This window comes from Schistocerca piceifrons, chromosome 1 (assembly GCF_021461385.2).
Source record: "Schistocerca piceifrons isolate TAMUIC-IGC-003096 chromosome 1, iqSchPice1.1, whole genome shotgun sequence".
Lineage (NCBI taxonomy): Eukaryota > Metazoa > Arthropoda > Insecta > Orthoptera > Acrididae > Schistocerca > Schistocerca piceifrons.
The window spans coordinates 782,421,647-782,449,319 of record NC_060138.1 but is presented as its reverse complement, the minus strand read 5'-3'; the positions used below and the strand labels follow the sequence as shown (position 1 = coordinate 782,449,319).

The 27,673-nt window shown below is 37.7% G+C and overlaps 1 protein-coding gene across 2 annotated transcripts in view; it reads left to right on the top strand.

Annotated features, from left to right (window-relative positions):
* LOC124712925 (N(G),N(G)-dimethylarginine dimethylaminohydrolase 1) overlaps positions 1-27,673 on the top strand; it is a 68,899-nt gene that overhangs the window by 3,071 nt on the left and 38,155 nt on the right. The gene's annotated exons all lie outside the window — the stretch shown is intronic.

Here is a 27,673-nt window from a genome sequence, read left to right as displayed (position 1 = left end):
CATGGCTACATGCTGACCAGTTAAAAGATTTTTTATTTATTTTATTTTTTAAAGAAAAGCTCATAACTTGAATATTACCTTAATATTCCCCTACAATATGATTTTGGCAGTCTAAGATTCTCTTTGAATATGAAGTTGATAGTGACATAAGTTGTGTTGCCTTCAAATCTTGGGGTTCAAGAAGCCTATGCTAAAGTGCAATGCAATACATGGCTGAGTGCCATGAAATGTTAATATTTGCAAACCAATTTGGAGCACAATAGTAAATGAACAAATAAGGTGCATTTAAATATATATATCAGTTGGAGAAGAACAGAAAATTGGGAAATCCCCAAATAAGTTGTTACAGTGAAAAAGTTTCAGCGTATTTTACTGCAATGCATATCACAAGGAAATATTGTCAGTTATTTTTAACATCTCTGTACCTAGGCATATATGCATCAGAGCAAGCAGAGGTCACTTTATAAGGACCATACACCTGCATAACCTTGTTTCCTCTCATATTTTATAATGTAGAGACCCAGACTTTGAGTAATTACTTCACCACACTCATATAAATTTCATTTTTATGAAATTCTGAAGTAAATAGTACAGTATGCTAAATTATAATTGTAATCATTTGAGACAGTCATTGTCAAATGAACATTTTTATCACAATTCTCTTAGACCTCATTGGAATGCTTGTGTGCTGCCTCAGTGCTACAGATAGTCATACCAGTAGTGTAACCACATCAGACATGTACATGTTGTGAGGCCTGACTAACATAGGCTTCCTTGAAGAGTAGCAGCAGCACTTTTAGTAGTTGCAGGGGCAACAGGCTGGATGAGTGCTCATCTGGTCCTGTAACATTAGGTAACATGGTTTTCCTAAGTTGGTACTGTGCTAGGGCTGATAGCTAGGCGAAACTACAGTTCCTTTTTATTTCATGATGGCATCATTGTGAGCAAAATATTCAGGAGGTAAAACTGGCCCTCTGGGCGAGGTCATCTCAGAGGATGATGTCATTGGGAGAGGAGGGTAGGGAGGAGGGGGGGGGGCATAGAATGTTAGAGAATTTGAAAATAGAAATGCATTTGTTGGAATTTATATAGTGGGAACTGGTGAAGTGTTGTGACTAAGTACAGCATTTCTAGTGAGGGTTATAAACAGAGTCAAATGTGGGTGATGCAGTGGTAGGCGTAACAATGAAAAAGAAAATAGAAATTCAGGTGAGCCTCCTCAAACAGCGTAGTGAATATGTTATTATAGCTAATCCCAAGACCCACCACAGAAGTACGACTATATATTCCTACTAGCTCACAGATGAGGAACAGACTGCGATGAAAGAAAAATTATTCAGTGCCTTAAGGGAGACAGAAATATAATTGTGATGGGGGACTTTAATTAGATAGTAAGAAGAGGAGGAGAAGGAAAGATAGTAAGAATGTACATTGGAGGAGAGGAATGAAAGGGGAGCTGCCTGATAGAATTATGCACGTTCCATGATTTAATCATTATTACTTGATTTCAGTATGAGAAAAACAGATAGTATACCAGAAAGAGTCTTAGAGACACAGGAAAGTTTCAGATATACAGGGTGATTATAATTAAAGTTAAACTTTCAAACCACTAGTCAGAATGATGTCAGATTGCAACGGAATATTTTCGAGAAGAGGGAAACGCATGGCAGAAGAAAAATAAATAGTTACAAAATTAACATTAGATGGCCCTGTAGACGTAATTTAATGGTGCTTGACTACAAATGACAAATGAATCATACAACAATGACTAAGGTGTACATTTGACATTAAACAAACTGTACTACTCAGTGTGCATGGGTGTACAGGAGTGATACTGTTAGTTATGTAAGCCCGTCCGCCACGGCAAGGTCATATCACATTGGATCAGAAACATCAGTTTTTAATTGTCCTGTGGCGAAAAACCGCATAAAAAGCATAGCTCAAATCAGTTTTTAATGGTCCTGAGGCCAAAAACCGCATAAAAAGCATCAATCAAAATCAAATAAGATTATTACCTTCCATGCGACTGGTGCAAAACATGTTCAATACCACCATTTTCTGCAACAAGTTGAAATCGAGAAACAGCATGTTCTGCAACTGACTGAAGTGTTTCTGGGGTCACATTCAGAATGTGTTGCACAATGCATACCTTCGATGCAGCTAAGTTTGCAGTCAGAATGTTAGAACAACATCTTTCAGGTAGCCCCACAGACAGAAGTCACACGGATTAAGGTCAGGTGACTGGGACAGCCAGGCTGTAGGGAAATGGCAACTGATAATTCTAGCATTTCCGAAATGGCTCTAGCACCTGCTCAATTGGACTTGCAGTGTGCGGAGGTGTGCCATCTTACATGAAAATGATCCCATACACACATCCACGCTGTTGAAGATCTGGTATGATGTGATTGTGCAAAAGACACTCATAGTGCTTACCAGTGATGGTACAGGTAACAGGACTGTAAGCACTTGTCTCTTCGAAAAATGTGGCCCTATGATAAATGATGCCGTAAACCTGCACCACGCTGTGACATTTTCAGGATGAAGTGTTACTGGGTGATTTGCGTGTGGATTTTGTGCTGCCCATATTTGACAATTCTGTGTATTGACACATCCTGCCAGATGGAAGTGGGCTTCATCTGTCCACAAAATCTTCCACTGGCAATCATTGTCCACTTCCATGCAAGCAAGAAATTCTAAAGCAAAGGTCTCTCTTACTGGCAGGTCAACAGGAAGCAACTTGTACACTGGGTAATTTGGAATGGATGGCAAAGAAGGACAATTCATAGAATTTTACGCACTGTGCTCACGGGTATGTCTAGTGTTCGGGCAATTCTCCGTACACTACACATTTGCACACCGCTTCTCATCTCCTTCTGCATTGCTGTGGCCACTGCTTCCACTGACGTTGAGTCAATTCGTTTCCTCCCTCTACCAGGTTGCACGCCAAAAGAACCCGTGTTTTCAAATTTCTGAATCATTTTCTCCAGACTCATGGCAGTCATCAGACCAATGCCTTTTTTCCTAAAACCTTCAGTGTCCAGAATTTCTGGAGAGTAACATGTGGACAGTCATCATTCTTGTAATACAGCTTTACAAGCAGAGAGCAGGCAAATGTCGCAGAAATGAAAGGAGGAAAAGCCGTGTACCCAGTGTGTTTATACCAACTTCAAAGGGTCATGCACATGACAGATGTTTTGGTTTACGTATTCCGACACATACAGCGCCATCTATTGATCAATTTTCATACAATTTTTATTTTTTTTTCTTCTGCCTTACGTTTTCCCCCTTCTCCAATAATGTTCCATTGCAATTTGACGTCATTCTGACCAGTTGTGTTATTTCTACAGTGTTTTGAAAGTTTAACTTTCATTATAATATCCCTGTATATATTATGTAATGGTAAAATCAAACAATGGGAAATCCAAGATGGGATAATAACAGTCTGAAAAGGATAATTACTACTCATCACATAGAGGAGTCATTGAGCTGCAGTTAGGCATAACGACAAAGAATGCTAGGTATATTCCACTGTTGGACTAATCCTTCAACGTATATCAAATACATACACATTTACACAAGCAAGTCCAACTCTCGCACACATAGCCACTGCCATCTTCATGTACTAAATTGTGCCTTAGTGCCCGGAAACAATAGTGGCTGTATTTGTGTGAGTTGGGCTTATAAGAATGTGGGATTTTTTGTGTCTGGTGATTACATTTGGCATTACATAATATTGAGAAAGATTTAAGATTCAAGTGCTAAACAATGAAACATTTGCAGAAACAGATGTGGTCTGTGATTATGGTTAAATTATTTTGAACTGAAGATCAGAACTGAAAAATTGTAGGAAATTGAGGAAATGGAACTTGAATAAATTGAGAGAGCTGCTGGTATTTAACAGTTGGGCAATGATTGATTGAAAAAAAAATACAATGAAAGAAAAATGAGTAACTTTAAGAGATGAAATAATAAAGGCAGCAGAGGATCAAGTGGCCAGAAAGATGAAGCTAAGCAGAAACACTTGAATAACAAACACGACTTCGAATTTAATTGAGGAAAAGAGAAAATATAAAAATGCAGCAAATGATGCAGGCAGAAGGAAATGTTGACATCTGAAAAATTAGATTGACAGGAAGTTCAAAATGATATAGCAAGAATGATCAAAGGGAGTAATGCAAAGCTGTAGGATCATGTAGTGTTATGAGAAAGATTGGATGCCACATGTAGGCAATACTAAATACTAATGGGAACAATTGAATGAAAACAATGCATTCAGTTGATTGTTGGAAAACAGTAGACTCATTTAGTTGAGGTTTTATGTATTAGTCGAATTTTTCATTCAACAATGTTGTACAAAGTATACATAGCTACTCACTATAAAGGCGACATGTTGAGTTACAGACAGTCACAACAAAAAGACTTACACATTTAGCTTTTCTCTGAAGCTGTCTTTAGGAAGGAAAACACATACCACCACACATTATGCAACACATGATCACTATCTTCCGACAAAATGCGACTGTGTCATTTTGTACAAAAGTAGCAATCTGGAGTAGGTTGGGGAAGGGGAAGGGATAGAATTGTATGGGTAGGTGGAGAGAAGTCAGCATTGCTTGGCGAAGCATGCAGGGATTAGATAGTGGCAGGACAGGGCTGTGAGGTGCAGCGTTGGGAAGCTCTGGGTTAGATAGGCGAGGGGGGAAGGGTCTTGGGGAGCATAAACTGGAGAGGAGCAGAAAGGGGGAAAGACCAATGGGGTGCATTGGCAGTGAGCTGTCCACAGCGAGGGGACATGAATTGGGGGCAGGTGATAGCACAGGGGGAGTGGAGACTGTTAGGTTGAGGGTTTGGTGCAATAGGTTACTGTAAGTTGAAGCTGGGACGATTTTGGGAGTGGAGAATGGTTGAAAGGATAACTGCTGTCTGCTTGGTTCAGAGAAGCTGATGGTGGAGCGGAGGATTCAGGTGGTCCAGGTCGGGGAGCAGCCATTGAAATCAAGCATGGTTATTCATCCTGATGTTGGTAATGGATGAATAGCCACCTCTCAAGTATGGCCAAAAGAAAAGTGGACCACCCTGTGACAACATACAGCTGAACATAACATGCTTGATTTCAATGGCTTCTTCCCAACCCAGACCATCTGAGTCCTCCACTCTGACACCAACTCTTTTGAACTGCACCAATCAGAGTTAACCTTTCAATACATTCTCCGTTCCTGAAATTATCCTGGCCTCAATCTACGGTAACCTACTGTCCCCCCACTGTGCACCCAACAGTTTCCACCCCTTCTGTCCTATAATCTCCTGTCAATTCACATCCCATCACCCTCACTATGCACAGCTCACCGCCCGTACACCCACTGGTATTTTCCACTTTTTTGCTCCTCTCCTTTCCCACTCCATGCTGACTTCTCATCTCCAACTGTACTCTGCTATCCCTTCTCCACATCACTCCAGGTTGCTGCATCTATTCGATGTACACAATTGCATTTTGGCTGGAGGTAGTGGTCACGTGTGTCTGTGGTGTGCTTGCTTCTGTGAATATCTGTGTTTCTCTTTCTGAGGAAAACTTCGGCTGAAAACTCAATATGTAACAGTCTTTTCATTGTGCCTGTCTGCAACTGAATTTCTCATCTTTATGGTGAGTAGCACTCTATCCTTTGCATAATGTTGTTGATTTTTCAACCTAGACTTTACATTGCTACAGTTTTTCATTCATTCTTTGGAGTGAAAGTAGTCTGTGGGAGCAACCAAATGAAAACAGTTGATTCAGTCAGTTATAGTGTTATGTATCCCTGCTTTATCACTTGTTGCTGTTCCGATATTAGCTTTCAGTTCTTCTCTTTTTTTTTTCTTAACAGTGAACTTTGTGCCTGGATCAGAATTCTGAAACACTCCATGGTGTGGGAATAGAAACAGCCTTAAGTTAAATTCATTATGATATACAGTATCTTCAAATATGATTCATATTATGAACCCATATTAATTAAAGAAGCTCAAATAAAATTAACGAATGATAACAAATATTTCCCTACACACTTCCAGGAAGTAACAGTATATACTTAAACAGCAAACAATTTAAAAAATTGATTGCTTTCTGTTCACATCACTTCAGCATTTAACAAAACAGAATTATTGGTGATTGGTGCAAACCAGCAGGAAGAGAGAGACAGAGAAACAATAAATTAAAGAGCATTTGTTCTTTTATTTAAACATAAATTTATAATGTAGGACCAGTTACTAATCTTTTAAAATCAACCAAAAAGCCATATTTAATGCCAAGAGTATGAAAAATTTGTGTTTAAGTAAATAAATAGATAAATTTTAAAAATACTTCATTTTTAAAAATGAGTTTTTTTTCACCTTGTTTTGAAATGATGTACATTATTTATCTTTACAGGAGATGATTACCCTAGTCATAGTTGTTGTATAACTGAATAGGCTGAAAAACTAGTCATTTTTGATAAATTACTGAAAAGGCTGAAAAAGTATGCAAGTGAAATCATTCAGACCCAAGACTAAGTGAAAAGATGCGTACGGCTGTCATATACTTGTGCCAGTCAGTTATCTCAATTAATGAAATCACTTAAACCTGGAGATTCATGTAGCTGACGTGCCCACAGAGACGAAACTGACTGGGTTAAAAAAAAAAAAATGCTGGCCAGTTTGTTGTTGATACCAGTCAGCTGTTTTAGTGTAGTTTGAGCTTTTATAAAAGAATTACCAAAGAGTTTGACAGTATAATATAGGTCTAAGAAAAGAAGGGAAGGCTGTTAGGTGCAAGAAGGCATTGAAATGCCTAAAGTAAGATAAGGCACTGCTGACAGGTACGAATATTACTGAACTGTTATCCTAACAAATCATGATTGCAAAATGCTGAGTTTTTTATTGTGTTTATTTATTATTTTCAAAAGAATGGAATGACTTGTATAACCTCCCATGGTGAAGATTAGCTTGGTTGGACAATATCGTCTTGATCACAACTTCGAAGTTCGGAACTTGCCCCATATAAAATGTGAATGGTTATCTACCACTCCTACAGAAACCATACCACAGGTACGAGAGTTGAAGGATATCAATGGGAATCGGTGGATGAGAAGGAAGTGAGCCAGAGTTATAGCCTATTCCAATGTTATTCAACATGTACACTGAGCAAGCAGTAAAAGAAATAAAGAAGAGATTTGAAAATGAATTAAAGTCCAGGGAGAGAATAAAAATTCTGAGGTTTGCCGACAACGTACCTCCCCTGTCAGAGACAGGAAAGCACTAAGAACAACAGTTGAATGGAATCCATTTCTCAAAAAGATTCTAGAAGATGAACAACAGGTAATCGAATGTAGTTGAATTAAATCAGGTGATGCTGAGGAAATTAGATTAGGAAATCAGACATTGGTTGGACAATATCAACTTGAACACAACTTCGAAGTTCGGAACTTGTCGCATGTAAAATGGGATGTGCAATAGCAAACAAACTTTTCTGAAAAAGAGAAATATTTTAACATAAAATATAAATTTAAATGCTAGAAAGTATTTTATGGAAGTAAATGTCTAGTGCATAGCCTTATAAGGCAGCAAAATTTAGATGATAAATAGAACAGACAAGAAGTGAATAGAAGCTTTTGAAGTTGGTGGTAATGAAGATTTCTGAAGGTAAAGTGGGAGATTGAATGATTGAATAACTAATGAAGAGATACTGAATCAAACACCGGAGAAAGGACATTTATCGCCCAGCTTGATTTAAAAAAGGGCTTGGTTTATTGGATACAACCTGGGCCCATCAAGGAATAGTCAGTTTGGTAATGGAGAAAAGTAATGGGGGGGGGGGGGGGGAGGAGATTGAGTAGTGACAACAACATATAAATTCATCAGTTATGTTGTTGCAGTAAGCTTGTGCATTTAGAAAGAGGAGAGGGAGAAGGAGGAATTAAGTTCATATAACAGAAATAAAATATTGAAGTATTTAATAGGTTATTTTTATTTGTTTGTTTTAATTTTAGCATGTTTTGACTTTTTTTTTCTCAAAAACTGGCAGTGAGACAGTGTCACAAACAACTTCTTCTGTGTTCATCTCATTTACAACTCAGTGTTGTGATTCTCGGCTGTATGCAAGGAAAAAAAAATGAGTGGATTGAAAGTAAAAGGAAATTACTTGAGAAAATCTAACAATTTTAAATTGACTGTATGTCCACTTGTTATTAAAGTTTTATTTAAAAAGGAAGCTATCTTTTGATGATATTATCTTATAATTTATGGATGAAGTCCAATAGACACATTTATTTCCATTGCTGGGCTGTGTTTACAGAATGCCACATCCCTGCACTAGTTATGGAGTGTTGCTTCTGTTCTATTACAGTGCTTGTCATATTGCCAACACTGATGGCTCTTATGATGATGGGGCAACATATTCAGGTTGCTGTAGTGTTCGTGCATTAATGCTTTTTGCTGGTACTGGTATAGTCACAACAGCGATTTTGTAACATTTCAATGCTACAGTATCTAGAAAAAGCACATGAACAAGTCTCAACCCATAGTAGACTGGAACAGTTGAAGAAGAGTGAGTGTGCAATATAGTATGTATTTCTTTTTGAATATTTAATAGGGATGTTTATTACATAATGTTTTATACTATTTGTTTTTTAACTGCTGCTGTATAAATGAAGCTATCACTTATCAGTCAAATCACATGTAGAGAAGTATCATTGCTTCTTGTAGAGAAGGATCTTAATTCTTTATTTTACTCCTCTTTCTCTGTCTCTTCTTTTTATCTTTCTCTTCTTCCCTTTTTTTCATTGCAGTTGTTTTATTTCTATTGAATTGTATTTCTTATGTTTCATTTGTTTTAAATTCACCTTTGGCCTCATCAGCTTTAACCCTCCATCTTCTGTTATTTTATGTTTTTTAAGAAGCAAGTATGATTTTTTGCTCATGTTCTACTTATTTAATCTGTTTAACATAATTTCAAGAGCTGTTTATTGTTCAGACGAGATTCATTACATAAGAATAAAGAGAAAATTTGAAAATATATTGTGTCTCAGCTTTCTGTTTATCAATTAGAATGTGTGTAATAGCACAAAATAGCATCCAAATACGGATGAACCTTAGCATAACATAATTTAAATTTGCAGGAGTGAAATCAGTGTTCTATTCTGGTAGACACAATGTGTATTCATAAAAAAACTGTATTTTTGGTAGGAGGTAGAAAAGCGGTTTCAGGTCCTAGACATTTATTATTCCTCATTCTAGTAGTAGCCTAATCACCACTGGTTAAATATTTTATCACATGGTGGTTCTTCTGATCAGCAAAAGGTCAGGGAATCGCAAAATATTGCCAAGAATTTAATAGTTTGTGCTCAAGCAGATGGTGACAAGGCATTTGAGCACAAATGGTAGGGAAAAGGGAGAGGGGTCATTATACTCACATTGCTGAAAACCAGTTTTCAATGTGCTTGCACTTTTGTTAAGATTGCTTGTACAGCTGCTTCTTTTGAATAGGTGTCAGGAAACTGGATTTACAGTTTTTTTTTATTTTTTTGTTTTTATTTTAATCAAGTGCATCTCCCCATACCAGTTCTGTTGCAATGGCCTAAAGCTAACTCCCTGTTGATCACATGGATGATAGTGAGGACAACACCAAAGCTTCCAATTGCTCAAAGACCAATGCCTGTCTCAAAGACAGCCTGCCACATCATGTTGTGTCTTCCTTATCTCTGCAGCACAATGAAATTACTACAGTGTCACTTCCCATGTCAGTTAATTGCTTCCCTAAACAAGTACCAAGCTGTCAATAACTTTTTGCACCAATTTGCCTTGCAAATGAAAAATATGATCACTCCACATAACAGCCATCTTATTTTTTTGTGCTGTAACAGTGCCATTGCTGACAAAACTACTCTTCCTATTTCTACCCAAATAACTGACATTTTTGTATACTCATAAATAAGTCTGAAGTCTTCACACATCACAAGAACTTTAAAGCTTGCAAAAGAATGGAAAATGATCAAAGAAGGAAAGCACAATAGAGAGGATAATTGATCAGAATGTGAGGCATGGAAGATTTACTGGATAGTAAATGTTGAATGTAATATCAAAGAGTTCAATTTTTGTAATACACTGAGAGACAAACGCAACTAGACACCATGAAGTGATTATCCTAATGAGACAGAAATCAGTAGCTGTGATGTACATGTACAGCCAAACAAATGATTACAGTTCCAGATAAATTGGAGTTACAGTTTTTTTTTTTTTTGTCAAGTGCATTTCACCATGCCATTTCTAATGCAGTGGGCTAAATGTCTGGCTCTTATTTAAGCAGTTATTTGGCTTGGCATTGATAGAAATGTTGCATGTCCTCCAAAGGATATCATGATACATTCTGTCCAATTGTATTTAGATCATCAAAATCCTGAGCTGGTTGGAGGGTGCTGCCCATAATGCTGCAAACATTCTCAGTTGGGGAGAGATCCGGTGACCTTGCTGGCCAAGGTAGGGTTTGACAAGCACAAAGACAAGCAGTAGAAACTCGCAACATGTGTGGGCAGACACTATCTTGCTAAAATGTAGTCCCAGGTGGCTTGTCATGAAGGGCAGTAATAAGGGGCATAGAATATTGTTTATGTATCATTGTGCTGTAAGGGAGCCACGAATGACAACCAAAGGTGTCCTGCTATGAAAAGAATAGTTGTCCCAGACCATCACTCATGGTTGTTGGGCTATATGGTGGGCAACAGTCAGGTTGGTATCCCATTGCTGTCTGTGGCATCTTCAGACATGTCTTCACTGGTCATCAGGGCTCAATTTGAAATGGGACTCATAACTGAAGACAATTTTACTCTAGTCCGTGAGATTCAATGCCAAAGACATGTTAATGTCCTGAAGACAGATGGTCTACATAGGCATATAAACAGCTCTTGAACATTGTTGCATGAATGTTTAACATTTGTTGAAATAAAAATTCAGCTGTCTATCATTCACCCATTATCAGTATCTGAAATTCCAAATATTTGACTTCAGTTCCAAGATCTTAGTGAATGATGTACAGTGCGAACCCAGATTCAACCAACCAATTTTTGTAGGTTTTTCAGTGATATTTCCAGATTATGTTTGCATTAAGGATCTGTGGCCTCCATTGGTTTGTTACAGAGTAATTGCTTTTTATGTGATTTCATACTTCCATTTCTTTGAGTTGGTGTTTGAAGTCAGTTTTATTATCTATTAAATTCTTTACTTCATGGGTAGGTGGTCAAAGGTTTTTATGGCTAGATTGCTCACTCCTTTCTGTGCCACACTAAGGCTGAGTAAAGGATAATATAAGCTGTTTTCCTGTTAGTTTTATGTTTATGAATGCTACTGTTGTTTTCAAAATGTAATTGGTTTTTGATAACAAATGTTGTAATGGAGTAAATGTACTGTGAGGCTGCCATCAGTATACTAAACTGATTATAACTGTAAAGGTTTGTATAATCATTTTTACACTGTTGTCTTCAACCAACACTCTCTTCTTCAATCATGAGTTTCTGCATTAATGTCATAACACATTTAGCATGAAACTATGAAGAGTAAGTAAAGTTTTTTTAATTTACATGCCCCAATCTAGTATTCCCTATAGCAAAAATTATAGTGCTTAGATATTTAAGATGATTTTCAACATGCAACTTCCAGTTCAGGGGTCTTTTCAATATAAACTCCTAAGAATATCATTATAATAGAAGGAAACATCCCACGTGGGAAAAATTATATATAAAAACAAAGATGAGGTGACTTACAGAACGAAAGCGCTGGCAGGTCGATAGATACACAAACAAACACAAACATACACACAAAATTCAAGCTTTCGCAACAAACTGTTGCCTCATCAGGAAAGAGGGAAGGAGAGGGGAAGACAAAAGGAAGTGGGTTTTAAGGGAGAGGGTAAGGAGTCATTCCAATCCCGGGAGCGGAAAGACTTACCTGCTTGTGTCTGTATGTGTGGATGGATATGTGCGTGTGTGCGAGTGTATACCTGTCCTTTTTTCCCCCTAAGGTAAGTCTTTCCGCTCCCGGGATTGGAATGACTCCTTACCCTCTCCCTTAAAACCCACTTCCTTTTGTCTTCCCCTCTCCTTCCCTCTTTCCTGATGAGGCAACAGTTTGTTGCGAAAGCTTGAATTTTGTGTGTATGTTTGTGTTTGTTTGTGTATCTGTCGACCTGCCAGCGCTTTCGTTCGGTAAGTCACCTCATCTTTGTTTTTATATATAAACTCCTAAGAATTTAGAATATTCAGTTTCTTTCTTTCTAGTGGTGTGGTGAGGGTTTATCATGGGGATTTATAATGGAGTCAGTGATTTGGAAAAGGCCCATGGGTAGTTTAGAGCAGCTTACAGACATTTTAGGATGCCATTGGAATGATGCACATATCATGTTCAGAGTCAAAGGTTACTGTACAATGTTGTATTTGTAAGCAGGGTATAAATCACAATGACTTAAGAAAGAAGTTACCTTGCTACACTTTTTTCTGTTTGTATTTACATTTTTATTCATTTTACTGTCTGTTGCAGTGCACATGCCATGATTTAAACTCTGTAGCTCTCCCTCACTGTTAGCAGTCAGTTGCATTGAGAATGTTATTAGGTAGCATATGTGTGATAATCCTCAAGTACAGTATGCTATTGTGCTCTATTGCTAGCCTGTACGTAATGCATGCTCTTAGATTGGGGTTTTCTGCATCTTATACATTTGTCTTTCAATTTTACTACTATTATTATTTTGTACATCAGTCATAAACATTTTTTGTGGCAAGTACATCTTTTTTAATATTTTGTTATAAATTTAGCATTTGGATATTATTCAAATAGTGTGTATTAAAGCACTGTACAAATATTTGTGTTGTAGTGAAGTGCTGGAAGTAGTCTTGCTTCAGTTTCCAGCATACTGTTTACAGATTACAAATTTTGTAACACAGTTTTCAAGTATTGCAGTACCTTTTCTCCTTTATTTGCAACATTCATTTTTTATTTCTTTAATTCTATAACAACTGCATTAAAAGGTGGATTTATTTTTTTGTGACGATAATGAAACAGTGTATGCCCAGAAAGGTATGTAAGGTATCTTAATTTTTGCCCCTGAAAAGCACTTTTTAAAAGAAGGTTGCAGATATGCAGTGGAGATGTCATGGTGAATACCATTATATTGGAAATATTCCTGACAGTGACAACACAGGTCATGCACTTTAAGTATTGATAACTGAAAACATTTTTCAAGAGATTTTCCTGTCTATGTAGGAATGGTGTAGACTTCCCTGTATGTACACTGATATCATTATGTGAATTCAGGTGCCTTGGTAGCTTTTAGGGAATGAGACCATAATACACTTTTGATAAGGTTGTTTTTTGAGTTGCAGTTGTCTACCTCAAGTGTGTAGATACGGAAATAGGTAGAGAGTGAAAAAAGTGTCAAATCTTGAGTACAGAAAGCTAGTAGTGCATTTATTTGAGTATAAAATTTGAATAAGAGTGATTGTTTCCCAAAAAATCAGAATTAGTTTATTCAAAACTAATTTAAAACAAATGATTCGCTATGGATGTTGTGATGCTAATGCTTCTTCATTTCACCTATTCCTAATTAGGAATGACCTTTAATTTGACCATGAGGCATTGTACTGCAACAATCAAGACAGTAATTGCCTGTAGTAGCTGCTTTGAAACTAATTTTTCAGTCTGTGTCTAATGACAAGTCAATGAATTTAAGCTACTACACTTGAAAATGATATATCAAAATTACAATAGGAGTAATGAACGAGTTGCTGCTCATACTAACATCTTTCCAGCAAAGATGAGATGGCTGGAGGGAGGGTTGGTACAGATACTATAAATAGGACACTTTACTTTGAATAACACTTTCTATACATTTCTACTCAGTGTCAACACACACAACATACAATAATAAATAACAGTTATGTAAAAGACTCATAGTAAAAAAATGTATAAATAATGTGGACTGCACTGAAGGTACAGAGTGCGCTGTGGTGGCTGGTTATCTGTGTACATAGTTGTATAAGGATCATTCCAAATTAATTATGAAGTTTTTGAATTTAACACTTTACAGTAGTTGTAGTGGTAAGCATGAATTAATTGAACATATCTCTGTAAGAGTTTGAACATTTCATAGTCTAACTTTGTCATGTGTAATGAAAGAAACTGTTTTCATTGTCATTAATTTCACAACAGTTCATCCTCTGAATGAAAATTAATTTGACTTGTTACCTGTGGAAGTTGATGTCATCGTATCATTCACAGCCCATAGTAAAATTCCTACATTAAGCTGGATTTGTAAAGATTTAATTGACTATTTTTATTATGTACTGGAAGTATTCATTTCACCTTGTAACAGCATTATTATATACTACTGTAAAATATGAGCACTTTAGATCACAGAAGATACGAAGGGTATTTGTTTGCTGCTCATGAAATGAAACAAGTGCCAACAGAAGCACTTTTCATGTAGGAAATTATTGAACTTGTTCCACAGAGGGAGCTTCACTTTACAAAACCAAAACACTTGACTTCACATAGCAGTGTCTTGTGAACCACTTCACTGACAAACACAACACTCCTTATCAAAATACTTTAATACTATAGTCACTTTAGCAGGTCCCCAAGTAGTATTTCATGTAAGAGCAGCTTTGAGGCTTTCTCTAAATGTTGAATCCATGACTACCCACTACTGTGTCACAAAAAAACTGCTAAAAAGGCTGGCTACCAAGCCAGTTCCCTTAAATGATGTATACTTTCTGTATAACCATTACTCATTCTCTAAATATGTTTATACATTCTGGTAATAATATTTGATGGTTTAGTTTTTACACAGTACTGCTTATTATTAAATGCTTTTGGTCATTAATAAATGCAGCCAGAAAGCTAATAATCTGTGTTAATCAATATTCATTGCTACATGTACACAGCAAATCATTACAGTAGGTAGAGAGTTACAAAATCAATAGCCACTAGAAAGTAGTTAGTAGCTTACAGGATTGCCCACTTTAGGTTTGTACTCTTTGTTTGAGTATTATGACTGCTGCTAGACAATGTGAGAATGCACAGATCTGCTACCTACACTGGTGTATCTCATCTTGCTCTTTACAAATGTAGAACAATGAAAGTTATGGCGACAATAGTATGGAGATGGCAATAAGTGTATTATTAGAATGTGAAGAATGGGAAAGACACTTAACATATAATCCATTAAATCTGATTGTTTGGGAATTGCTATTATGAGATGATAATTATAAATGTTGAATGACCAGAGGTAATTTCAGTAAAGAAAAGAAGTTAAAAGGGACGTGGTTATGACATATACTATGGAAACTGAAAGGTGCTTTTGATGAGGCGGTGCTTCCATAAAGTTTGTAAGGTACCAGAAATTGTGAAAGATCATGAAAAAACTGGAAATGTACTGTTTAAGAGGCTTTGAAAGAGAAAAGGGAAACTAAACAGAAATAAAGGCCATGCTTAAAAACAGAACAAACAGGACATCTTTCATGGATGCTATATGTTCCAGCAGTTTCCCGTCATTTCAATTCTCATCCATATCATCACAGGCATCCAGTAAACTAAACTGAACAGTTGTATGTAACATTCCATTATAGCCATAATTAATTTCACTTTGAAATGAATACTATGGTTGGAGCATAATATCTGACAAGTCTTCATTCACATCACTTTGTAATCATAGGTAAGGAGGAGGAAAGGATACTGTGATATGAAACTCTGTGAAGGATCAGTAGACATTAACGACAACAACAATAATAGTAATATTTATACCTTCCATCATTGATGAAATGTGGGAATGCAGAATTAGAATAGGAATACATTTGCCTTAGAGTGCCAAAATGATTGTCAGTTTCTTTTTAAAGTGCCATGTTTGCTTTCAGGGTTACCAGCTCCATTCTCAGTATAATCAGTATGAGGGTATGCATCTTCGTGTTTTGCAGCGCAAAGACTGTTCCATAAAATTTCGGCGACTGTTCCATAAAATTTCGGCGGTCAGTCACTTAAATTCAGCTTCTTCTAATATTTCAGCTGAATACCGTCCAGCCATCTTCAGAGTGTGCCAAGGTGACTAACGCTCCAGCACTTACTCCGTCCTTTTAAACCAAGCAGTGGTTTGGTCCTCGGGTTTAAAAGGACAAAGCAAATGCTGGAGCGTTAGTCACCTCGGCTGACCCTGAAGATGGCTGGACAGTATTCAGCCGAAATATTAAAAAAAGAAGCTGAATTTATGTGGCTGTATGCCCGAAATTTTATGGAATGGTATGGTGTTTGTCTGCCTTAGGATCATAGCTTACTGGACAGTGACAGCAGCAAACCTATGATCACAGGAAAAACTTACCTCATATCAGTCTGTGTACATAGACCAGGTGTGCCTGAGAATGAGCCTGGCAGCCCTGAAATCAATCGTGGCACAATAAATAGAAATTGGAGATCATTTTTGCAGCCAGTGGCAAATTTATTCCTAACCTCAATGAATGAAATAATAATAATAATAATAATAATAATAATAATAATAATAACAATAATAATAATAATAAAAATTGAACCCTTGTAATAGATCAGACTAAGTGCCTTATAGTTACACCCATGCTAATCATAGATTTCAATTTGAGGTATTCGGCTTTAAGAACTTGGTTGAAGCTGCAATCCCAGAGTACCTTTTCCCATATTTTCATCAGATACAACAGAAGCCCTATTATTAATATCTGCATTATCAGAACTATTGCAAAGAAAGGCATGAATGGCTTAGTGATTATTTAAGACTGACCCACATTTCTTGCCCTCTCTCTGAAATCCACATTCAAGAAAGTGCATAGCATTCCTGGATTTATATGTTCAGAAAGACAAATCTGTCTTAGCTGTTACATTATTGCAATCTGTCATATGAAGGATTCTGAAACAATCATGGACCTAAAGAGTACAAAACATATTTAGAACACTCACAAATGCACGTGAAGAAGAGAATACTATATGCTCTTGAAAAACATAAAATATTTGGGGCCAAGTTTAAACCACTATCAGCATAAATGTTAGCATAAACTCAACTGCGCTTTACTAGATGCAGTTCTCTACAGGCCACTGTTAACTGCATCTCAGAGGTTACTTCCAATTGTTGCAGTTAATAGGGCTTCTTCTCATTCCTTTCGTGTGTGGAGTACAGGAATGAATGACTGCTTAAAGATCTCTACGCACACTGTAATTAGTACCTTGTTTTCACAGTCAGTATAGAAGTGATACATAAGAGAGTTGTGTAGCTGGAGTAAAATAACTTTGTGATTAACACATTGAAATGATTGAAAGGGGGGGGGGGGGCATTGTTGTCAGGATTTAGCGAGCCACACTTGCCAACACTCTTCATGTACCTACAAAAACAAGCAACAAGCAAACACATGGTGCTTGAGAAAGAATTGTGATTAGCTGTCATTAAATTCTTCATTAAAAGTTGGCTCGTGAAACTTTGTAAGTAGGCTTGCAGGAGATAGTTTATGGGGCAAACAAGACTATGACCATTTGTACTGCCCTTTTTACTCTAAATTCAATATTCCCTGTCAGCCCTATCTAGTACAGATTCTACACACTTGAACGGGTCACACAAATGTTTTGTTAGCAATCTCTTCTGATGGCAACAGCATCTTGGTACTGAATCATATTTGTACCAAATTTGGGTGACATTTTTGTTATACATTTCACCATTTTGCCACCTCCATCTGTACAAAGAGGCTTACCTTCATGGTAATTTTCTTGCTGTACTAATCTTGGTGTGTACCAAGTTTTGTTGAAATTGCTGAGAGCTGTGTTGGACCACACACGCGCGCGCACACACACACGCACGCGCGCGCGCGCGCGCACACACACACACGCGCACACACACACACACACGCGCACACACACACACGCACACACACACACACACACAGGGATAGATATGCACAGTGATTAGGGTGTCACATATTAATAACAAAATCTGGCAACATTCCTGTAGTGATTATGCCATTCTGGTAAGATGTGTGTTGCAGTTTATTGTGAAATCCAGTTGCTTCTTCACAAGAATAATGTACGAGAAAATTGTCAGTAAGTAATGGCAGTATGTTCTAATAATTTTGACACTAATTCTTATTATTATAGTGCAGTGAAAAAGAGTTTGAGTATTTAAAACGTATTGGGAGAGATTTCTGACCATGAAGGACTTATACAATGAAAAAACTGAGGAGATTTCTGTAATTTGCATGTTTCTGCAATTTCTCTTCGTACAATTAAAGAAGAAGAAACAATCAATACAGAATTTATCACTGAACTTTGTAATGAATCACACCATATTGTTTCTGCCTGGTCAGATGTATCTCCTGACCTTGCAGTACTGCCTTAAACAAAAGGACAGAATGATTGATGTGTAAACCATCTGTCTGTGAATCATATAATCTCTCCTGGTCAGCTCGCTCTCCACTCTAAATCTTCTGCCAGTAGTCAACTGTCGCAGTGCATTTGCTTGCCACTAGGATGACCTTTTACAAGATCCAGTTTACAAACAAGTGAACAATGGTCCTACATCAATGGTGACAAGGAAGACAATCTCACTGCTAAACAGCTCAAGAATGGACAAGCATATGGTTAGAAGGCTGTGGCCCAGAGGAGCGATACCACCATGCCTGTATGGACTTCCAGAGTACACAAGAAGGGAGTTCCACTGCATCCAATAGTGGATGCAATAAATTCATCAACTTGTGAAATAGCCAAAAACCTGGTGTAGCTGTTGAAGCCTCTCATGGGCCATTGTCCTCATCATGTCAAAAAATTCAAGGGACACATCTGGACAAAGGAGACATCCTGACCAGTTTTGATGTCATGTCTCTCTTCACACAGTTACCTCACAAGGACCCCTTGACACTACTGAGGGACCACTTCAACAAAGACACAGTGGAACTGTTTTGCCATGCACTCATTACCTCATAGTTCCAATGTGGTGGTAAATTCTACCAACAGATAGATGGAGTGGCCATGGGTCCACCCCCCCCCCCCCCCCCCTTTCCCCCTGGTGCCATGTATTGCAAACCTATACACATTTAAAGAAATAGCTCTCAAAATGGCACACCTGAAACTGAAGATGTTCTACAGCTATGTGGACAACATATTCCTGATTAGGCCTCATGGTGAAGAAATTCTACAAAAATTTCTTAAGCACCCCAACAGCATACATGACAATATTAAATTCTCCGTAGCGGTGGAAGAAAACAGATGTCTCCCTTTCCTCAACATCATAATAAGGAAGAAGACTGACATCATGTTAGACAATTCTGTTTATAGAAAGAAGACGCACACCGACCTGTACCATAACGCGAGTAGCTGCCACTATCCAGCTAAACACAAATCCATGTTCACCACCTTGGTGCACAGAGCACAAGACATATGCGACAAGGAGAGTCCACCTGCCAAACTGCAGCACTTGAGAAGAACCTTTTGTGAGAATGGCTCTTCTGAGACACAGATAAGACGTCCTTTCCAAGCAAGAAGAAGAGAGGAGACGTACGCAAAGAAGACACTAAGCACTTGGCATTCCTTTCATATGCTGCCTGCAGCAAAGATTGCCAGGATATTAGAAAAGGGCAACATTAAAACCATCTTTCGCTCATCGGCTAAAATAAAAAAATATGCTGGGCTCAGTGAAGGATAAATTAGCAATACAAATGCCTGGAGTCTACAGTATCAGCTGCGACTGCAGCAAACAGTAAATCGGCCAGACACAGCAATGTGTATCGCAGTGTTGCTCAGAACTTGTAAGGAGCATTCGCCTAGACCAAATAGAGAAATCTGAAGTGATGGGACACAGTCTCAAGAAAAACCATATGTTTGATTTTGAACAAACAGAGCTGCTGTGCAGGGCGAATGGGCTCTGGGATTCAATCTTTAAAGAGGCTGTGGAAATACAGGTGCATGATAACCTTGTCAACCAAGGTAGCAGTTTCCAACTTAGCACTGCATGGGATGAAGTGATAACAAAAATACAACAAGAATGCTCCGATGTGAAACCAGCGAAGGCAGTGGACAGAATGGACACACCTCACCAGGATGCAATGTCGGCACCAGCCCACACGCAGGGAGATCCCACCACCACCGGCCACAACTCTCCCTCACCATGCGCTGTGACATCTCTTCCAGAGATGCACGATTGCTGCTGCCAACACAGACAAGGTAGAGGAGCCTGTGGTCCAGCAACTATAAAGAACCAGAGAGCACATGAACCCGACACTTCACCTGAAGATAAGTGGGAAACTTGATGAAACGTCACCACAGAACAATGTGTTGATTTGGTTGATAACCCGAGAAGACTTCATTACTTCCAATATTGTTAAAGGCATCTGAGTTAGTAGCTTCCTGTTGCAGTTTCTTAAATTAGGTTCCTAGCTTTATGTCTTTGATCAAATTGTTCATTAGTAAAGCTTTTATAATGAGACACTGCGTTATTTTTTCCATACTTTGAATAAGGTTGCAAACACTCTGTTAATATTCTCCAAAGATGTGAATTTTCCCATTTTGCAGGCAATTATTTTGCATGTATATAGTGGAAAGTATTTTGAAGCACACGGCAGATGGTATGTTCTGTTGTGCTCTATATTATGGTTTCTTCTTGTTCCATTCATGTATGAATCTCTGCTCTTCGCGGTCATTACAAGAGAGATAAGTAAGGCTATACAGTATTAGATTCCTTACTTAATACTGGTTCTTCAGACGTTGTAAATAGGTGTTTGAGGGACAAACTTTGTAAATATGCATTTGTGGGGTATTTGCCATATATTTTCAAACGGCTTCCAGTTCACAGTTTTTAGTATCTCCATGATGATCTCCCTTGTCAGACAATTGTGACCATTTGTGCTGCCCTTCTGTCTATATGTTCAGTTCCCCCATTAGTTGTATTTAGTAACAAGTTTCCCATATGTGAGCAATATCAATTTCCGGCTCATGAATATCTGGCCTCTGTACTATTTGGCATACTTAATTAGTATCATCATAATAATTCTCTGTGGTAAAATAAGGATTACTTTATTGTATGTGTTGTTAATACTGAATAAATTACCAGAACCACTCTTCAACAAATGATACTTATAATCCCTCTTTCAGTGCTCACAGACAACCATAAACACACATAGAGAACAGCTCTGTTGGCAACCATGTGTTCTCTGTTTCTTCAGTTTCATATCAATGTCCGGAGTGCATGCATTGTTAAACTGATGTTTTTTGCTGTCCTTTGTGACTTAATTAAGAGTCCAAAAAGGGTGATAAATCTTAAAAAAAAAAAAACTTTTAGTGACTGTGTATCAGAAACTATATGCTGTAATGCAACTAGATTCTTGGGTAGTGGTCAAAACTATCGCTTTGGAGTTAGGGGTAAGAAAAAGTACTGTTAGAGACTATATGAAAACTAGAGCAGAAATTGAAAAGTGGTGTACTGTCTAACTTAGTGGAAGTGGAATAAAAAGAAGGAAGACAATGTTGAAAAGTAAGCATAAAGCAGTTGAGGAAGCTTTATTTTTGTGGCACGAACATTTAAGAGGAAAAGGTTTACCCATTATTGGACAGATGTTGCAGGTAAAAGCATTGCAGTTTCAGCTGAAAACAGAAGATTCAGAATTTACTGCCCATGATGAATGGTTGGATTGATGGATAAAATGATTTGGTATTTGCCAGATTACCATTAGTGGAGAGGCTGTATGCACTGACAAAGAGCCTGTGCCATTGTATAAGAATGGTCTTTCAATGTTAATTGAAAAGAATAGAATTTCTGGTGAACAGTTGTGCAATAGCAATGAGAATGGTTAAAATTAAAAGATGCTCCTTACAAAAACACTTGCTTCAAAAAATGAATCAGTAGCACTTGGATACAGGTAAGGAACAAGTTACCATATTGACTTACACAGCAAATGTAACTGACAACCACAAGTTTAGGGGAATCATGGAAACCTAGAAGTTTCCAAAACCTGAAAAATCAGGAATCAGTGCCCCTACACTCATAAAAAAAACATGGATGAATTCAGAAGTCTTTAAAACCTTGTTCCAAAATGAATTCATACCGATTGTAGAGAAATATTTGAAAGACAACTGTTTACTGAGGAAAGCTCTGTTCCCCCTTACTAGTGATGAACTCGCAGATGGAAGTATCATATTTTTACCACCAAATGTGACCACTCTTTGTTAGCCAATAAACCAGGGCATCCTTGAAATGCTAAAGAAGTGTCCCACTGTCTTCTCAGTTCGTGGATATTATCAACTGATAAAAATGAAGGTTGGATAGCTATTCTGAAGAGGATTGACTTGCTAGATGTCATAAGGTGGTTGGCCAAAGCATGGGGAGGGATTCTGAACAAATCACTCGTGTAAGGTTTAGGATCATTCTTTTAGACCATAAAGGTAGACATTTTCACTTTGAATACAAGAGTAAAATGGAACTGAAAGAAGGAAACGGTAATATCTTTTTGTTGGTCAAAAATGTATTGGGCCCTGTGGATGTCGATGCAAGGTACAACAAAATGGATGGCAAATGGTGAAGTTGATGAACTAACTGCCAGTAACACGGTGGAAATGGGAGGCAGGGGGAAGTAACACAAGACGAGAATGCAAACTTAGTAGATGACTGGAGAAATCTCTTCCCAAATTTGGAAGGATAAAGACAATTGAAGCAGCACTACAGTATATTAGTGAGCAGGAGGAAGCAACTCCAGCTGATATCGTCTGTTTGCATAAGTTGACGGATATCTCACCATGGAAGAGGGCTAAAGGAGAGAAAACATCATCCATCAAAGACTTTTTAAAAAACCTCAAAATATCTGTGTTTCGCCTTGTTTGTTAGGCGTGGCTTTTCACTTGTGTAATCACACATTCATACTTTACAATGCAGATCATTTTATGTTTTGTGTAATAATTTTTGAAGGGTGTAGTATGGATGTAATAAACACTTATAACTAGCATGTATTACATAATAAGTCAGAAAATGTTAATAAAATTGAGTTTTGGTATTTAAAAAAGGGTGTTCTGAATGGCATTGCCCAGGTCAGAAGAAATAATTTATAGATTCGGAAGTGTGTGGCTTGAACTCACACCACATTAGGCTGGCTAGTTAAGAGTCTACTGTTTCTCAGAATGGGTCATGCAAGTTTTTCGTAAACACTCTCCTTTGTAGACTGCCTTTTTCCCAGTATCCTACCAGTGATCCACCAGCTTTACTTACAGATATGTGTATGTGATCATGCCATTTCATATCCCTACAAACTGTTACAGACAGGTATTTGTATGAGTCACCTGATTCCAGTTATGGGATACTACATTTTTGTGATGTGTGAAGTGCACTAGTTTACATTCTTAACATTAGTTGCCAACCTTTCCTGCACTTAGAAGTCTTATCAGCTCTGACAATAATTGTGCAACTTTTTACACAGTACTTCAGTATAATAACTGAATTATCTGCAAAAAGTCGGAGGTTACTATAGATATTGTCTGACAGGTCATTAATATAGAACATGAACAGCAAATCCACAACACAATCCTCTTGTTCGTACCTGAAGTTCCTTCTTCTATGTGTCCTGATGATTCTCCATCTTAGGTAGCAAGCTGTGTCCTCCCTATAAAAACTGACCCCATCCTAGTCGCAAACATTTTTTGATACTCAAAATGATCATACTTTCTGTAATAAGTGCTAGTGTGGTATGGAGTCTGTTGCTTTTCAGAAGTCAAGGAATTCTACAGCTGCATGATTTCCTTGATCCATGGCTTTCAGGATATCATGTGAGATAAGCATGAGTTGCGGTCCACCTGACCAGTTTTTTCAGAATCCATTCTGGTTGGTGTGGATGTCATTCTATTTGAGACACCTCGTTGTTTGAGCTCAGAATGTGCAATAAGTTTATACAACACAATAATGTCAATGATTTTGGACAGTACTTTTGTGGATCACTTCTGCTACCCTCCTGTTGATGGGTGTGAACCCCATGCTTCTTTCTGATTACTGGGTCCGTTTTTTGTTTGGGGATCCAGGGTATATTATGGTTAAGACTGGCCTACTCAGCTGTAAATAGTGTCTGATAGGGATTCCATAGGGACCTGTAGTTTGTTCAGCTATTTCTCAGCACTGCTGACACTAATATCTGTACCATTCATCTCTCTGTTGTGGTAAGAGAATTAAAGTGGGGCAGTGCTCCTTTCCTTTGTAAAGGAGCATTTCAAAATGGAGTTCAGCATTTCTGTTTTTACTTTGTTATCCTCAGTTCAGTTGCTGAGTCATCCATGAGTGTGTGGCCGCTAACGTTGGTGCCACTGAAAGACTTTAGATTTGAATATGATTTCTTTCAGTTTTATGAGAAGTCTTTTGATAAGATTCTGTTTCAGTAGCCATTGAAGGCTTCATACATTGCCTCATTTGACAACCATTCACACTTTTTTTGCATGTGTATGTCTATGGTCCTATGCTTCTTGTAAACCATTGTGCAATAGTTGCTGTTTCTCAAGTCAATGGCTGTTCTAATTGGTTAGCATCTGTTTAGTGCTTGGTCTTTTTTTTTTATACGTGAGTCACAGTTCTTCTACATGTCCTTGCCCAGAGCTAAATGTTTCAAAACCTTGAGATATGACACTTCTGCCTCTTTATCTAGTTTACTTTCTACTTGTTTTAGTGAGCCTTTTTAATTTGGTAATCTCTTTGCTACAACTGGCTCATGGTTATTAGTAACAGTTTCAATGCAAACACACTCAAAGAAGTCAGGACTATCTGTTGTCACTAGTTCTAATATATTTCCATCATGTATGGGATTCTGAAGCCTTTTTGGAGAAGGCATGTAGAATTGTTTAGTAGGATATCGTATTACACCTACCAATTACAAAACTGTAATCATCCTAGTGATTGCTGGATGGTCAAAGTTCCCTCCAATGATGTCAGTATTGTTAAGGTATATTATTAATAGACATTAAATCATGGGGTGTCCAAGACTGTAACATCTATGTTAGAGTTATATCAAACAATAATATTTCATCTTCAGTCAAAATATTTGTATTTTCTTATATTATCCAACACATTTTGGAACTACAGCTCCATTCTCAAGACTGTTTACACTGTATAAGTGTTACATCTGCTTCGTTTTTTTAATGCAGTTGAGCTACGTAATTAAGTACTACTGTGATGAGGTTTTCTCTTAAGTTTTTGGTTAGGGGTAAGTCTGGTTGACTATAGAAGCATCTAAGTGTAAGTTTATACCCATCCTGGATACTGAGTTTTAGCCAGTCTTGCATGCAGCTTCAGTTTGTATTTCGATAGATTAGAGTTTCTTGTCTACCATGACACATACCCCACAGCTCTGTTTCCCGTTAGCCTATCCTTTTGGTACACACTTATACAGGGTTTCATAAAAGGATATCTTAGTTATAAATTTTAGTATACTGTCAACTGTAATCACTGCAGTGTAGGTTCAAGGTCACAATTAAAAAATAACTCAAACAGTTCTAGATAAGTGCATGTGCCAGTACTGCTTTGTTGTTTTCCTACGTGCAGTGTTGCATGGGTGAAATGGTAACTCCTGAGAGTAAAGCATTTTTTGTTCTGCAATTTCAGTTCACCGTGCTTTTCATTTAGAGTTTGTGATACTCTATGTGGCAAAAACATTTGCTGATGGATAGTCATTTGAAACAACCGGATGTGTGTAAAGGGAAAAGCATAGGATGACCAAAAGTGTCTGAAGAGGATGTTAACCATGTCAGAGCACCTTACCTTCATTGTCCTAAGAAATCTTTTCGGAAAGTGAATATTGAACTTCAGTTGCTAAAGATGACTGTGTGGAGGGCTTAAAAAATGATTACATATGCATCCATACCGGCTACAGTTGGTACATGCTTGCCAGATGACTGTGGTTTACATTATAACTTTTCAAGTAAAGTATTACAGTGGGAAGATGACTTTCTTGATCATGTGGTGTTCAACGATGAGACAACTTTTCATCTAAGTGGGGGTCTGAATATCCTCATGAACGTGTACAATGTCAAAGCCATTTCCCAAAATTAAATATTTTCAGCGTTCTGTTCAGACATCAAGTGTAAGGGCCTTTTTTTCCTACTGAAGCTGCCACAACAGGGGTGGCTTGTCTGTATATGTTACAGGAATGGCTGTTTCTGCAGTTGGGAGGTGAACCTGAAAACTATTTGGCAACAAGGTGGATCCCCTCCCCATTGGCTTCTCTCCATCAAAGTTCCTGACTGTTGGATTGGTCACAGTCGTCATTATGAGAAAGCCCATTTCCACTGGCCTGCACATCTATATTGATTTCACACCATGCGATATTTTTTTTTTTTTTTTTTTTTTTTTTTTTTTTTTTTAAATGAAAGACAGTGTCTATGTTGCCATACCTAATGATTTGCCAGAGTGAGAGACAGAAGTGAAGAGGCTTTTGCTTCCATTACTTGGACTTGTTAACCAATGTTGGGAAGAATTGGTTTTGAGGTTGGATGGGTGCCATATAACAAAAGGTGCACATGTTGAAGATTTGTAAGAGAAACTAGATTAGTTTACCTTTTTATTTGTCATAAATAGTCTGAATAAAAATGTTATAATAGAACATTGAAATAGGCACATTATTTTATGGACAAGCTGTATTTACCTTAAACACTCTTTTAGTATTCAGCCAATTAGATGTATCTAATATGTGGGATCCACTGTGTTTTAGGAGTGGCTCAAACTCTGGGACTTGGATGTGAAAGAATGTTTCAGCATTTAATCACTCGGATTTTAAAAGTCTCATCTGTGGTGAGCATACACCAGTACTTCAGAGATGGCTTGAAAGTTGCCTGATGTGTATAGCTCAAATGTGCAACTCACTCAGTCAACTGAAATTCTGATAACAACGTCTGATGTGTAGTGTACCCCTGAATCATTTAGTGAAGCTGCACAGTTCTTAGCCCTGTGGCCCAAGTCTAGAAAATTAAAGCCTAGCTTACCACATCTGTTATGAATAAAATTTTCATACTTCAGAACCTTCAAAGTATCTGGTTCAAGCCTTCTGCTTGACTTAGGATCAGGGAACCATGATGAATTCTGGGCAGCTTGGTCTTACGTGATAGTCACTGGAATGATCAAAGTACTATCTCAAAGCACTGATGACAGGCAAAGTGCTCTGCAAATAGGGCGTTTCATTCATTCATACTCACTCAAGCCCACAGCGCTTGGTCATGGCTTGCTTGAGTACGAATGCTTGAAGCAAGCAGAATGTGGTTGAACAAGGCACTGCGCGGAGGGCAGAGGCCACCTGTTCTGGTGCGCTCACTGCACTGCTGTTGCAACTGTTTTAGTAGCAGCTACATGTTTGTGCAGGCTCTGGTGTCACTTGTGATATACTCCCACCAGCCGACGGAACTACACTCAAATCACTTTAGTTATGCTATGGACATACATTCCTGGGTGGTAGTGTCTAATAGCAATTCTGTTATGATCCTTAAGAGAAAATAGCAATCTTCATGCAATAACGAAAACCTGGAAACAATTTGTAGTTTTACAGAAAAACTATGTAACCACCAACTTTCTTCAGTCTCATAATGAAAAATCACATTGCTATTTTTTGTATCACCATCTGCTTTATTGATTCAAATGTACATAGTGAACCTGACCACCCAACAAATTAGATAT